Below are 15,433 nucleotides of genomic sequence, written 5' to 3' on the forward strand. Positions count from 1 at the left end.
TGATAGCCATTTCCCATAAATTATAATTTTGCGAATGTAAGGAATATTTTCTCAAAATTCACTCAAGCTAGAGATATGAAATTTTTATACAGCACTCCTAGTGGTCAAACTTACATTGTAACACAGCCATTTGGCAATATGTTCAGTAGTTTCGTTTGACTTTAATTATAAAGCAATTATTTGTAAAAAAAAATTGGGTCATTAATAAAAAAATAATTGGCAGGAAACTAGAAAAGATACTCTAAAATCCCTCTGTCATAACTGCAATACTAAACCACTCTATATGTAAAAAACCCCTCCATGAACCATGGACCTTGCCGTTGGTGGGGAGGCTTGCGTGCCTCAGCGATACAGGTAGCCGAAATGTAGGTGCAACCACAACGGAGGGATATCTGTTGAGAGGCCAAACGTGTGGTTCCTGAAGAGGGGCAGCAGCCTTTTCAGTAGTTGCAGGGGCAACAGACTGTATGATTGACTGATCTGGCCTTGTAACAATAACCAAAACGGCCTTGCTGTGCTGGTACTGTGAACGGCTGAAAGCAAGGGGAAACTACAGCTGTAATTTTTCCCGAGGGCATGCAGCTTTACTGTATGATTAAATGATGATGGTGTCCTCTTGGGTAAAATATTCCGGAGGTAAAATAGTCCCCCATTCGGATCTCTGGGCGGGGACTACTCAAGAGGATGTCGTTATCAGAAGAAAGAAAAAACTGGCGTTCTACGGATAGGAGCGTGGAATGTCAGATCACTTAATCGGGCAGATAGGTTAGAAAGTTTAAAAAGGGAAATGGACAGGTTAAAGTTAGATATTGTGAGGAATCAGTGAAGTTCGGTGGCAGGAGGAACAGGACTTCTGGTCAGGTGAATACAGGTTTATAAACACAAAGTCAAATAGAGGTAATGCAGGAGCAGGTTTAATAATGAATAGAAAAATAGGAATGCGGGTAAGCTACTACAAACAGCATAGTGAATGCATTATTGTGGCCAATATAGATACGAAGCCCTCGCCTACTACAGTAGTACAAGTTTATATGCCAATTAGCTCTGCAGATGACGAAGAAATTGAAGAAATGTATGATGAAATAAGAGAAATTATTCAGATAGTGAAGAGTGATGATAATTTAATAGTCATGGGTGACTGGAATTCGGTAGTAGGAAAAGACAGAGAAGGAAACATAGTAGGTGAATATGGACTGGGGAAAAGAAATGAAAGAGGAAGCCGCCTGGTAATCATAGCTAACACTTGGTTCAAGAATCATAAAAGAAGGCTCTATACATGGAAGAAGCCTGGAGATACTGATAGGTTTCAGATAGATTATATAATGGTAAGACAGAGATTTAGTAACCAGGTTTTCAATTGTAACACATTTCCACGGGCAGATGTAGACTCTGACCACAATCTACTGGTTATGAACTGTACATTAAAACTGAAGAAACTGCAAAAAGGTGGGAATTTAAGGAGATGGGACTTGGATAAACTGAAAGAACCAGAGGTTGTACAAAGTTTCAGGGAGGGCATAATGCAACAATTGACAGGAATGAGGGAGAGAAATACTGTAGAAGAAGAATGGGTAGTTTTGAGGGATTAAGTAGTGAAGACAGCAGATGATCAAGTAGGTAAAAAGACGAGGGCTAATAGAAATCCTTGGGTAACAGAAGAAATATTGAATTTAATTGATGAAAGGAGAAAATATAAAAATGTAGTAAATGAAGCAGGCAAAAAGGAATACAAACGTCTCAAAAATGAGATAGACAGGAGGTGCAAAATGGCTAAGCAGAGATGGCTAGAGGACAAATGCAAGAATGTAGAGGCTTATCTCACTAGGGGTAAGATAGATAATGCCTACAGGAAAATTAAAGAGACCTTTGGAGATAAGAGAACCACTTGCATAAACATCAAGAGCTCAGATGGAAACCCAGTTCTAGGCAAAGGAGGGAAAGCAGAAAGGTGGAAGGAGTACATAGAGGGTCTATACAAGGGCGATGTACTTGAGGACAATATTATGGAAATGGAAGAGGATGTAGATGAAGATGAAATGGAAGATACGATACTGCGTGAAGAGATTGACAGAGCACTGAAAGACCTGAGTCGAAACAAGGCCCCGGGAGTAGACAACATTCCATTGGAACTACTGACGGCCTTGGGAGAGCCAGTCGTGACAAAACTCTACCATCTGGTGAGCAAGGTGCATGAGAGAGGCGAAATACCCTCAGACTTCAAGAAGAATATAATAATTCCAATCCCAAAGAAAAAAGGTGTTGACAGATGTTAAAATTACCTAACTATCAGTTTAATAAGTCACAGCTTCAAAATACTAACGCGAATTCTTTACAGACGAATGGAAAAACTAGTAGAAACCAACCTCGGGGAAGATCAGTTTGGATTCCGTAGAGATGTTGGAACATGTGAGGCGATACATACCCTACGACTTATCTTAGAAGCTAGAGTAAGGAAGGGCAAACCTACGTTTCTAGCATTTGTAGACTTTGAGAAAGCTTTTGACAACGTTGACTGGTATACTCTCCTTCAAATTCTAAAGGTGGCAGGGGTAAAATACAGAGAGCGAAAGGCTATTTACAATTTGGACAGAAACCAGATGGCAGTTATAACAGTCAAGGGGCATGAAAGGGAAGCAGTGGTTGGGAACAGAGTGAGACAGGGTTGTATTCTCTGCCCAATGTTATTCAGTCTGTATATTGAGCAAGCAGTAAAGGAAACAAAAGAAAAATTCGGAGTAGGTATTAAAATCCATGGAGAAGAAATAAAAACTTTGAGGTTTGCCGATGACATTGTAATTCTGTCAGAGACAGCAAAGGACTTGGAAGAGCAGTTGAAAGGAATGGACAGTGTCTTGAAAGGAGGGTATAAGATGAACATCAGCAAAAGCAAAACGAGGATAACGGAATGTAGTCGAATTAAGTCGGGTGATGCTGAGGGAATTAGATTAGGAAATGAGACACTTAAAGTAGTAAAGGAGTTTTGCTATTTGGGGAGCAAAATAACTGATGATGCTCGAAGTAGAGAGGATATAAAATCTAGACTGGCAATGGCAAGGAAAGCGTTTCTGAAGAAGGGAAATTTGTTAACATCGAGTATAGATTTGTGTCAGGAAGTAATTTCTGAAAGTATTTGTATGGAGTGTAGCCATGTATGGAAGTCAAACATGGACGATAAATGGTTTGGACAAGAAGAGAATAGAAGCTTTCGAAATGTGGTGCTACAGAAGAATGCTGAACATTAGATGGGTAGATCACATAACTAATGAGGAGGTATTGAATAGGATTGGGGAGAAGAGAAGTTTGTGGCACAACTTGACTATAAGAATGGATCGGTTAGTAGGACATGCTCTGAGGCATCAAGGGATAACCAATTTAGTATTGGAGGGCAGCGTGGAGGGTAAAAATCGTAGAGGGAGACCAAGAGATGAATACACTAAGCCGTTTCAGAAGGATGTAGGTTGCAGTAGGTACTGGGAGATGAAGAAGCTTGCACAGGATAGAGTAGCATGGAGAGCTGCATCAAACCAGTCTCAGGACTGAAATGTTCTCCGGTATCCTAACCGATTATTGCACAGCTACAGCTATCCTTAAATTAATGTTAATTTTAGCTAATAGAAAGAACATTTTTTCTAAAACCATTAAACATATTTCTCTGAAATATGGACTACATGTTCAGTGAATATTTCTCTACAAAGTTGTAAGAAATATATATTGGTTTTTGTTTTACAATTTTTTTAAACAGATGTTTATTTTTCTCTAAAATTTTGCCGTTTTTCTTCTATAACTTTCGAATTATACACTATTTCTTTTACAAATTATTATAAAAATGAAGGAAAGAAGTAAACAATATTGTGTATAAATTTCATAGATATAGTGTTTGCAGCTTTTGAGAAAATGTTCCTCAAAGATGAAAATTTTAAAGTTATGGGAAATGGCACCCATAATACCTCTGCAATCTATCAAGTTTTTTAATATGTTCCTGCCCCATATGATGGATTATCAGCATCCTCTTTTTCCAGTGTTAGTTTCCTTTTCACTGGTCTTTTCTTCCCTTTTGCTGCGTGTTGTAGGATTTTGTCTCTTCTCCCTGCATCTATTAGTCTTTCTTCATCAATAGGCGCATTGTGGAAATGGTGCTGTGTCCTGGTTGGAAACCTAAACGTTTCAGCACATCACATTTGATAATGTTTCCTTCATTGTATGTTGCCACTGCATCATACACTCCAAAATGCAATGTTTTTATGTATAAAAACACTCTTTTGGGAATTCTAATCCAAATTTAATTATTTACACTTTCATTTGGATTTTGTGTTTTCCCATGTAAACACATTTCCAATATACTTAGCTGTAATAAATCTGTGAATATGGGCTTAGTTACATCAATTACAACACTTGGCAAACTGTTTTTGTGGGCATATTCCTTTCCTGATTGGCACTTACAACATGAGTCATCACATGTGGGGCACAGTGCATGTTGTGGGTGCTCATTTGGTGATGCAGTATGAAAAACCATTGTCCATACTGCTCTCCTCATATGTTCAATGCTTTTTGTATTTTGCCTTATTTCACGGCCATAATACCTCTGCAATCTTATCAATTGCTTCATCTGTTAATCTTCCTCTTCCTCCAAGGGTCTTCACCATCACTAAGCTTCTGGGATCCTAATGTCTGCTTTAGTTTGCACATGTCCAATGCACTCCTGTTTTTTAATGTGAATTTCATTGCCATAAGGTTTGAGTTCCTCTACAGCTTTAATCCCTTAGAATCCCCATCTCCTAGATAGTTAGTGTATCGTACATTATTCCACTCCTGTGATCTGGAAAAAATTGCTTTCACTCCCTGTATTTCCATCACTCCACTAGTGCTGTGAAAATTTGTTTCACAACCTTCACTGTATTCGTCCTTGGTATTGCCCTTACATCTACAATTTTTTGAGAGTATAGTAACATCGATTACTTTGCAACTGTCTCCACTGGTAGCTGTCACAACTCCTTTTATAGATTTATGACCTCTACGTTGCCATGATCCATTTAAAGTAACACTTAAATCTCTACAATTCCCATTATCTTTCACAGCTTCTTCAACTGCTTTCCTCATTGTTGCTTGAGCAATATATTCAGCAGAAGACCCCGCCAATTCATTATAAAATCCAAACTTGGTTGGTGGTTTTGGCAAGTTTATAATTCCACATAACATTGTCCCTGGAGCACTGCCCTTGCCAGAAACTGCAAATAATTTTATATAGAAAAACACCAAAAAACGTTAATTTTGTCATTTTCATCGTCCCGGCTCCCCTTAACGCAGACAGATTTCATTTTGAACTCACCATCACTCTAGTGACTTGCGACTTGCGCCATAGGGTGTTGGGGTTTCAGGTTCCGCTGGATAGGTCAGGAGTCCACTACACGCAGCAAGTGGCTACACGGGTAGCAGGGGTTGTGTGGCGTGGACTGGGCGGTTTTTTAGGTTAGATGGCCTCGGGCAAGTACAGAAAGGGCAACAGCCTCAAAGGGTATGGGGCAAAGTCAGGACATGCGGGAACCAAGCAGCAATCGGTATTGTGATTGTAAACTGTCGAAGCTGCATTGGTAAAGTACTGGAACTTCAAGCGTTGATAGAAAGCACCAAAGCTGAAATCGTTATAGGTACAGAAAGCTGGCTGAAGCCAGGGTTAAATTCTGCCGAAATTTTTACAAAGGCACAGACGGTGTTTAGAAAGGATAGATTGCATGCAACCGGTGGTGGCGTGTTCGTCGCTGTTAGTAGTAGTTTATCCTGTAGTGAAGTAGAAGTGGATAGTTCCTGTGAATTATTATGGGTGGAGGTTACACTCAACAACCGAGCTAGGTTAATAATTGGCTCCTTTTACCGACCTCCCGACTCAGCAGCATTAGTGGCAGAACAACTGAGAGAAAATTTGGAATACATCTCACATAAATTTCTCAGCATGTTATAGTCTTAGGTGGAGATTTCAATTTACCAGATATAGACTGGGACACTCAGATGTTTAGGACAGGTGGTAGGGACAGATTATCGAGTGACATTATACTGAGTGCACTATCCGAAAATTACCTATAGCAATTAAACAGAGAACTGACTCGTGGGGATAACATCCTGGACCTACTGATAACAAACAGACCCGAACTTTTCGACTTTGTATGTGCAGAACAGGGAATCAGTGATCATAAGGCCGTTGCAGCATCCCTGAATATGGAAGTTAATAGGAATATAAAAAAAAGGGAGGAAGGCTTATCTGTTTAGCAAGAGTAATAGAAGGCAGATTTCAGACTACCTAACAGATCAAAACGAAAATTTCTGTTCCGACACTGACAATGTTGAGTGTTTATGGAAAAAGTCCAAGGCAATCGTAAAATGCGTTTTAGACAGGTACGTGCCGAGTAAAACTGTGAGGGACGGGAAAAACCCACCGTGGTATAACAACAAAGTTAGGAAACTACCGCGAAAGCAAAGAGAGCTTTACTCCAAGTTTAAACGCAGCCAAAACCTCTCAGACAAACAGATGCTAAACGATGTCAAAGTTAGCGTAAGGAGGGCTATGCGTGAAGCGTTCAGTGAATTCGAAAGTAAAATTCTATGTACCGACTTGACAGAAAATCCTAGGAAGTTCTGGTCTTACGTTAAATCAGTAAGTGGCTCGAAACAGCATATCCAGACACTCCGGGATGATGATGGCATTGAAACAGAGGATGACACGCGTAAAGCTGAAATACTAAACACCTTTCTCCAAAGCTGTTTCACAGAGGAAGACCGCACTGCAGTTCCTTCTCTAAATCCTCGCACAAACGAAAAAATGACTGACATCGAAATAAGTGTCCAAGGAATAGAAAAGCAACTGGAATCACTCAAGAGAGGAAAGTCCACTGGACCTGACGGGATACCAATTCGATTGTACACAGAGTACGCGAAAGAACTTGCCCCCCTTCTAACAGTCGTGTACCGCTAGTCTCTAGAGGAACGGAAGGTTCCAAATGATTGGAAAAGAGCACAGGTAGTCCCAGTCTTCAAGAAGGGTCGTCGAGCAGATGCGCAATGCTATAGACCTATACCTCTGACGTCGATCTGTTGTAGAATTTTAGAACATGTTTTTTTGCTCGAGTATCATGTCGTTTTTGGAAACCCAGAATCTACTCTGTAGGAATCGATTGGTTGGTTGGTTTGTGGGATTAAAGGGACCAGACTACTATGGTCATCGGTCCCTTGTTCCATGAAAACTAAAACCACCCGAAGAGAATAAAAAACGAACAACAGTAAAGACAGCAGACGAAACAGGACATGAAATACTCTGACAGAGACCAGACAAAACAAATTAAAACACACAGTGTGACGGTGGTTGGCCGACCGTAGAGAAAAAGAGGAAAAGCCAACCACCAAGAACACTTTAAAAACTCAGTTTAAAATCAGAGGCTAAAAGCCAGAATCTGGATTAAAACCCCCTGCCCGATAAAACACAAAACCAAGTCCACCATGGCAGAGTCATCTGATAAAAGAGCAGAGAGCGTGTCAGGCATTGCAAAAGTCTGCCTGAGCACGGTTAAAAGGGCGCACTCCGACAGAATATGGACCACCATAAAGGACGCCCTACAACGACAAAGAGGGGGATCCTCACGACACAGTAAATAACTGTGCGTGAGTCGGGTGTGGCCAATGCGGAGCCGACAAAGGACAACTGAGTCCCTGCGGTTGGCTCGCATGGATGACCGCCACGCAGTCGTCATGTCCTTGACGGCACGGAGTTTGTTAGGGGTGGTCAGACCGCGCCATTCAGCATCCCAAAACGAGAGAACTTTGCGGCGTAAGACTACCCGCAAATCAGCCACCAGGAGGCCAATCTCCAGAGATGGCGCACTGGTGGCCTCTTTCGCCAGGTGGTCAACAGTTTCATTGCCGGGTATACCAACATGGCCTGGGGTCCAAACAAAGACCACAGACCTGCCGCTACGGGCGAGAGTATGCAGGGACTCCTGGATAGCCATCACCAGACAAGAACAAGGGAAACACTGGTCTAGAGCTCGTAAACTGCTCAGGGAATCGCTACAGATAACGAAGGACTCACCTGAGCAGGAGCGGATATACTCTAGGGCACGAAAGATGGCGACCAGCTCAGCAGTGTAAACACTGCAGCCAGCCGGCAACGAACGTTGTTCAGAATGGTCCCCTAGAGTTAGTGCATAACCGACTAGACCAGCAACCATCGAACCGTCGGTGTAGACAACGCCAGAGCCCTGATACGTGGCCAGGATGGAATAAAAGCGGCGTCGGAAGGCCTCCGGAGGGACTTTGTCCTTCAGGCCATGTGCCAAGTCGAGCCGAAGGCAAGGGCGAGGCTCACACCACGGGGGTGTAGGCAGAGGGGCCCGGAAAGGAGGTGGAACAGGGAAACACCCAAGTCAGGAAAGGAGCTGTTTGACACGTACGGCGATCGGACAAACCAACCGGGGCCGACGTTCTGGCAGATGAACGACTGACTGTGGGAAGAGGACACGATAATTTGGATACTCATGCAAGCTAAAAACATGGGCAGCATAAGCAGCCAGTAATTGTTGGCGTCGTAACCGCAGTGGAGGGACACCTGCCTCCACAAGTATGCTGTCCACAGGGCTGGTTCGGAAGGCACCAGTGGCAAGGCGTATCCCGCTGTGGAGGATTGGGTCCAGCACCCGCAACGCAGATGCGGATGCTGAGCCATAAGCCAGACTCCCATAGTCCAGATGGGACTGGATTAACGCCTGGTAAAGCCGTAGGAGAGTAGATCGGTCGGCGCCCCACCTGGTGTGGCTCAGGCATCGCATAGCATTTAGATGCCGCCAACACGCCTGTTTAAGCTGCCGAATATGAGGCAGCCAAGTCAACCGGGCATCAAAAACCACCCCCAAAAACCTATGTGACTCCACCACTTTAAGAAGCTCGCCGTCAAGATAAAGCCGCGGCTCCGGGTGAACAGTGCGTCGCCGGCAGAAATGCATAACGCAGGTCTTGGCTGCGGAAAACTGAAAACCATGCGCTACAGCCCAAGACTGCGCCTTGCGGATTGAGCTCTGTAGCTGACGTTCAGCAGCTGCAATGCCAATAGAGCTGCAGTAAAGGCAGAAGTCGTCAGCATACAGGGAAGCGGAGACAGTATTTCCCACGGCCGCAGCGAGCCCGTTAATAGCTATTAAAAACAGACACACACTGAGAACAGAACCCTGTGGCACACCTTTCTCCTGGACTTGGGAGGAACTATATGAGGCCGCGACGTGCACGCGGAAGGTACGATACGACAGAAAAATGCGGATATAGATCGGCAGAGGGCCCCAAAGACCCCATCCATGAAGCGTAGAAAGGATGTGATGACGCCATATCGTATCATACGCCTTCCGCATGTCGAAAAAGACAGCAACCAGATGCTGACGGCGGGCAAAGGCAGTACGGATGGCCGACTCCAGGCTCACCAGATTGTCGGCGGCGGAGCGGCCTTTACGGAACCCACCCTGAGATGGAGCCAGAAGGCCTCGAGACTCCAGTACCCAATTCAAGCGCCGGCTCACCATCCGTTCAAGCAACTTGCAAAGAACGTTGGTGAGGCTAATGGGACGGTAGCTGTCCACCTCCAAAGGGTTTTTCCCTGGTTTCAGAATGGGGACAACAAGACTTTCCCGCCATTGCGACGGAAACTCACCCTCGACCCAAATGCAGTTGTAAAGATCGAGGAGGTGTCGCTGGCAGTCCACTGAAAGATGTTTCAGCATCTGAGAGTGGATGCTATCTGGCCCAGGAGCGGTATCAGGACAAGCGGCGAGGGCACTTCGAAATTCCCACTCACTGAATGGAACATTGTACAATTCAGGATAGTGAGTGCGAAAAGAAAGTCTCCGACGTTCTATCCACTCCTTAATGGAGCGGAAGCCCAAGTGGTAGTTGGCAGAAGCGGAATTCATAGCAAAGTGCTCTGCCAAGCGGTTTGCAATGACGCCGGAGTCAGTACAAACTGCTCCATTCAGTGAGAGCGCAGGGACACTGACAGGGGTCCGATAGCCATAGAGGCGGCGAATCTTGGCCCAGACCTGCGATGGAGTGACATGGAGGCCAATGGTGGACACATACCGCTCCCAGCACTCCTGCTTGCGTTGGCGGATGATGCAGCAGGCTCGCGCACGCAGCCGTTTGAAGGCGATAAGGTGGTCGATTGAGGATGTCACTTGTGACACTGGAGCGCCCGCCGGCGAGCTTTAATCGCTTCAACGATCTCAGGCGACCACCAAGGCACAGTCCGCCGCCGAAGGGACCCAGAAGAACGGGGAATGGCAGATTCGGCGGCAGTAACGATGCCGGTGGTGACAGATTGAACCACTGCATCAATGGCATCGTTAGAGAGAGGCTCAATAGCGGCAGTGGAGGAGAACAAGTCCAAGTCAGCCTGATTCATAGCCCATCAGCTAGGGCGTCCAGAAGACTGACGCTGTGGCAGTGACAGAAAGATCGGAAAGTGGTCACTACCACACAGGTCGTCATACACTCTCCATTGGACAGACGGTAAGAGGCTAGGGCTACAGATGGAAAGGTCAATGGCGGAGTATGTGCCATGTGCTACACTGAAGTGTGTGAAGGCACCATCATTTAAGATCGAGAGATCGAGCTGCGCCAATAAATGCTCAACGATGGCACCTCGACCTGTTGCCACTGACCCACCCCACAGATGATTATGGGCGTTAAAGTCGCCCAGTAACAGGAAAGGTGGAGGCAATTGAGCTATCAGAGCAGCCAGGACATGCTGTGCGACATCACCATTCGGTGGAAGGTAAAGACTGCAGACGGTAACAGCCTGTGACCTCCACACCCGAACAGCGACAGCCTCTAAAGGTGTGTGGAGAGGTACAGACTCGCTGTGAAGAGAGTTCAGGACATAGATGCAGACGCCACCAGACACCCTTTCATAAGCTGCCCAGTTCTTATAATAACCCCGATAGCCACGGAGGGGGGGGGGGGGTGTTCGCATTGCCGGAAACCAAGTTTCCTGCAGAGCAATGTAGAGGAAAGGGTGAAGGCTGATAAGTTGGCGGAGCTCAGCTAGATGGTGGAAGAAACCGCTGCAGTTCCACTGGAGGATGGTGTTGTCCATGGCTGAGAAAGGCTTGACGGGATTGGGAAGGGAGATTACGCCGCTGGGTCACCTGCTGCCTCCGATTTAGCACCTGTGATAGTGCTTTCCATGGCGTCTCATGGACCGGCGAGATCGAGGTCCTCAGCGGACGCCAGAATCTCCACCGCATCCTCAGAGGCAGAGCTGGAAGGTTGCGGTGGGATGGCTGTCACCGCTTGTTCCTTGGGCTGAGAGCTCTTCTTGGGTTTCTCACGTCGTTCCTTGGGTCGCTCCGGCTGGGAGGGCTTCACCGATTCAGTCTCCGGGACGGGGGAGGATCGTGAAGCCCTACGACCAGCTGATTGCGGGCACTTACGCCATTGTCGGTCGTCAGGCTTCTCGCTGGCGGAAACCTGGGAAGGGAGGGACCCAAGGGACCCCTTGCGAGCGTGAGAAGCCGAAGAAGTTGGGCACTTCTCCGGCTTAGAAGTGGGGACGGACGTCCCCGATGGGTGGGATGGTGTCGCTCCTGAGGTAGGTGGCACATGAGCAACCCGGTGGGTAGAGCCCCCCACTGGCGAGGTGGCAGGAGGAGTTTTACTACTCGTCGATCCGGCCACAATTGGAGAAACAGACGGGGCTAGCAAAGGTGTTGTAGCAGCAGCGTAGGAAGATGTCATTCTCACAGGATGGAGTCGGTCGTATTTCCTCTTGGCCTCAGTATAGGTTAGTCGGTCCAGGGTCTTGTATTCCATGATTTTACGCTCTTTCTGGAAAATTCGGCAGTCTGGCGAGCAAGGTGAATGGTGCTCCCCGCAGTTGACACAGATGGGAGGCGGGGCACGTGGAGTATTGGGAGGTGATGGGCGTCCGCAATCTCGACATGTGAGGCTGGAAGTGCAGCGAGAAGACATATGGCCGAACTTCCAGCACTTTTAGCACCCCATCAGGGGAGGGATATAGGGCTTAACGTCACATCGGTAGACCATCACCTGGCCTTTTCCGGTAATGTATTCCCTTCGAAGGCCAAGATGAAGGCACCGGTAGCAATCTGATTTTCCTTCGGACCCCGATGCACGCGCCGGACGAAATGTACACCTCGGCACTCTAAATGTGCGCGCAGCTATTCATCAGACTGCAAAAGAAGATCCCTATGGTAAATAACTCCCTGGACCATATTTAAACTCTTATGGGGTGTGATCGTAACGGCAACATCCCCCAACTTGTCACAAGCGAGTAACCGTCGTGACTGGGCAGAGGATGCCGTTTGTATCAGGACTGACCCAGAGCGTATTTTTGACAAGCCCTCCACCTCCCCAAACTTGTCCTCTAAATGCTCGACGAAAAACTGAGGCTTTGTGGAGAGAAAAGACTCCCCATCAACCCTCATACAAACTAAGAAGCGGGGCGAATAACTGCTACTGCCATCCTGAGACTTACGTTGCTCCCACGGTGTGGCCAGGGAGGGGAACGTTTTCGGATCATACTTCTGAGCATTAAACTGAGCCCGAGAACGCTTAGAGACTGCTGGCTGCTGGCCACCAGCGAGAGACGATGTACCACGCTTCATTGCGGGTCATCCGCCCTGATGCCACCTACTCCGACCAAGGGCCCTCCCCACAGGCGCCACCCAGCCACAGCAAGAGCCACCTGGCAGGATGGCCATTGCCGGGAGTCCCGATACCCCAGGAGGATAGGCATCTACTCCTTGGCATACGTGGGGAGTTAATGGCGCAGGCATCAGTAGAGCGATCCCTCTGTTGTCAGGGGGCTACAACCAACAGGGTTCATGGCGGCCCCACCACAACGGACTGGCTACCATGCTGGATGTTAGGTAACATGTGGTCCATGGTCGCCGTCGGTGCAGAAAGAGGCACTGCACAGTGCAAGGTGTTATCTGCACGCAGAAAAAGAGTCATGCCCAAGAGATGGAGAGCGGACAGGACTGCAGTTCAATGGTGTATAAGCTGGCGAAAGGTCTGATCGCAAAATGGACACAATGTACCAAGTAAGGCGCCCTTCCCCAATCGGCTCGCTCTTCGGAAAATTTTAAGAGATGGAGGTCAAACCCAACAGGGGACCATCATATAATGCCGAAAAGTTTGAGACTCCTTTTAGTCGCCTCTTACGACAGGCAGGAATACCGCGGGCCTATTCTAACCCCCGAACCCGCAGGGGGCTGTAGGAATTGACATGGATTCCGGAAACAGCGATCGTGCGAGACCCAACTCGCTTTATTTGTTCATGAGACCCAGAAAATATTAGATGCAGGCTCCCAGGTAGATGCTATTTTCCTCGACTTCCGGAAGGCGTTCGATACAGTTCCGCACTGTCGCCTGATAAACAAAGTAAGAGCCTACGGAATATCAGACCCGCTGTGTGGCTGGATTGAAGAGTTTTTAGCAAACAGAAGACAGCATGTTGTTATCAATGGAGAGGCGTCTACAGACGTTAAAGTAACCTCTGGTGTGCCACAGGGGAGTGTTATGAGACCATTGCTTTTGACAAAATATATAAATGACCTAGTAGATAGTGTCGGAAGATCCATGCGACTTTAAGCGGATGATGCTGTAGTATACAGTGAAGTTGCAGCATTAGAAAATTGTAGCGAAATGTAGGAAGATCTGCAGCGGATAGGCACTTGGTGCAGGGAGTGGCAACTGACCCTTAACATAGACAAATGTAATGTATTGCGAATACATAGAAAGAAGGATCCTTTATTGTATGATTATATGATAGCGGAACAAACACTGGTAGCAGTTACTTCTGTAAAATATCTCAGAGTATGCGTACGGAATGATTTGAAGTGGAATGATCATATAAAATGAATTGTTGGTAAGGCGGGTACCAGGTTGAGATTCATTGGGAGAGTCCTTAGAAAATGTAGTCCATCAACAAAGGAGGTGGCTTACAAAACATTCGTTCGACCTATACTTGATTATTACTCATCAGTGTGGGATCCGTACCAGATCGGGTTGACGGAGGAGATAGAGAAGAGCTAAAGAAGGGCGGCGCGTTTCGTCACAGGGTTATTTGGTAACCGTGATAGCGTTACGGAGATGTTTAGCAAAGTCAGGTGGCAGACTCTGCAAGAGAGGCGCTCTGCATCGCGATGTAGCTTGCTCGCCAGGTTTCGAGAGGGTGCGTCTCTGAATCAGGTATCGAGTATATTGCTTCCCCCTACTTATACCTCCCGAGGAGATCACGAATGTAAAATTAGAGAGATTAGAGCGCGCACGGAGGCTTTGAGACAGTCGTTCTTCCCGCGAACCATACTCAACTGGAACAGGAAAGGGAGGTGATGACAGTGGCACTTAAAATGCCCTCTGCCACACACCGTTGGGTGGCTTGCAGAGTATAAATGTAGACGTAGATATAGTGGTTGGGTTCCAAGTGTGCAACCAGGAGAGGCAACTAAGGCCGGTTCAGTGTCATTATTAGTTACTATCTCATGATTATCCTGTTGCACATTTCGCAGAAGCTGACAAAGTTGGATGTGACTGAATCTTATAATATGAACTACGTGGTGAGAACTTCTTTCAGGCAGAGGAAAAAATGTTGAAGTCCTTTCTACATGAAATGGTTGATCACATAAATTCCGGCAGATCAACCAGTGTAGAAAAGAACGTACCATGTTAAATGTATTAGAACTATTACCGCTTATGTATTGTTCTTGTACGATGGAACGATGCTGGAATCGTCGCGATATGATTCGTCTCGAAACAACCGTGTCGGTATTGAGGTTCGCGTAGAAGGCAGGTAGTATGCAACAGCAGAGTGGCGCAGTGGAAGCGTGCTGGGCCCATAACCCAGAGGTCCGTGGATCGAAACCACGCTCTGCTAAGCATTTTTTTTTCTTTTGAGGAAATTTTTTCCCTTGTTAAAAAAAGCTAACTACAAAAAATTTTATCCTATAATGGCCATATTTCTGGAATGATAGTTAAATTGCTAGAAACGAAGTCACAAAAAGTAGCTAGCAGATCAAGAAATGGAAATACTCCATATGAAGCAAATAAAAGATTTAAAACATAGGTGTGGTAGTCAGCGATCGAAATCAGCAACGATGGAACAGATGGGTGATCGGTGGCCAAAAAAAATAGATTAATTACTAGACTACAGATAAAATAATCCTTTCAAATTATTCGTGATCGACACAGTAGTCGTATTTGCTAAATTGTTTGGCGAAAAGCAGACGATAGGAGAGATCCAGCTGCATGACTTGATGCCTATTTACAAAGTTGGACGTATCGTGTGATTGGATAGCTGAAGCAATTGTGGCGATCTCTTGCAAAAAACGAGAAATCCTGGTTCGAGTCCCAGTCGGGCACAAATTTCCGCTTGGCATCGTTGAAG

General features: G+C 46.1%; 2 protein-coding genes and 1 non-coding gene across 4 annotated transcripts in view; all 3 read left to right on the plus strand.

Annotated features, from left to right (window-relative positions):
• LOC126292139 (uncharacterized) overlaps nucleotides 1–15,433 on the plus strand; it is a 670,252-nt gene that overhangs the window by 366,268 nt on the left and 288,551 nt on the right. The window lies entirely within an intron of this gene.
• The window catches only part of LOC126292140 (uncharacterized), a 383,319-nt gene that overhangs the window by 217,182 nt on the left and 150,704 nt on the right, over nucleotides 1–15,433 (plus strand). The gene's annotated exons all lie outside the window — the stretch shown is intronic.
• Nucleotides 14,852–14,923, plus strand: Trnam-cau (transfer RNA methionine (anticodon CAU)). The gene has a single exon. It is a non-coding gene; the product is annotated as a tRNA-Met (tRNA).

The sequence above is a fragment of the Schistocerca gregaria genome, chromosome 9 (assembly GCF_023897955.1).
Source record: "Schistocerca gregaria isolate iqSchGreg1 chromosome 9, iqSchGreg1.2, whole genome shotgun sequence".
Taxonomy (NCBI): Eukaryota; Metazoa; Arthropoda; class Insecta; order Orthoptera; family Acrididae; genus Schistocerca; species Schistocerca gregaria.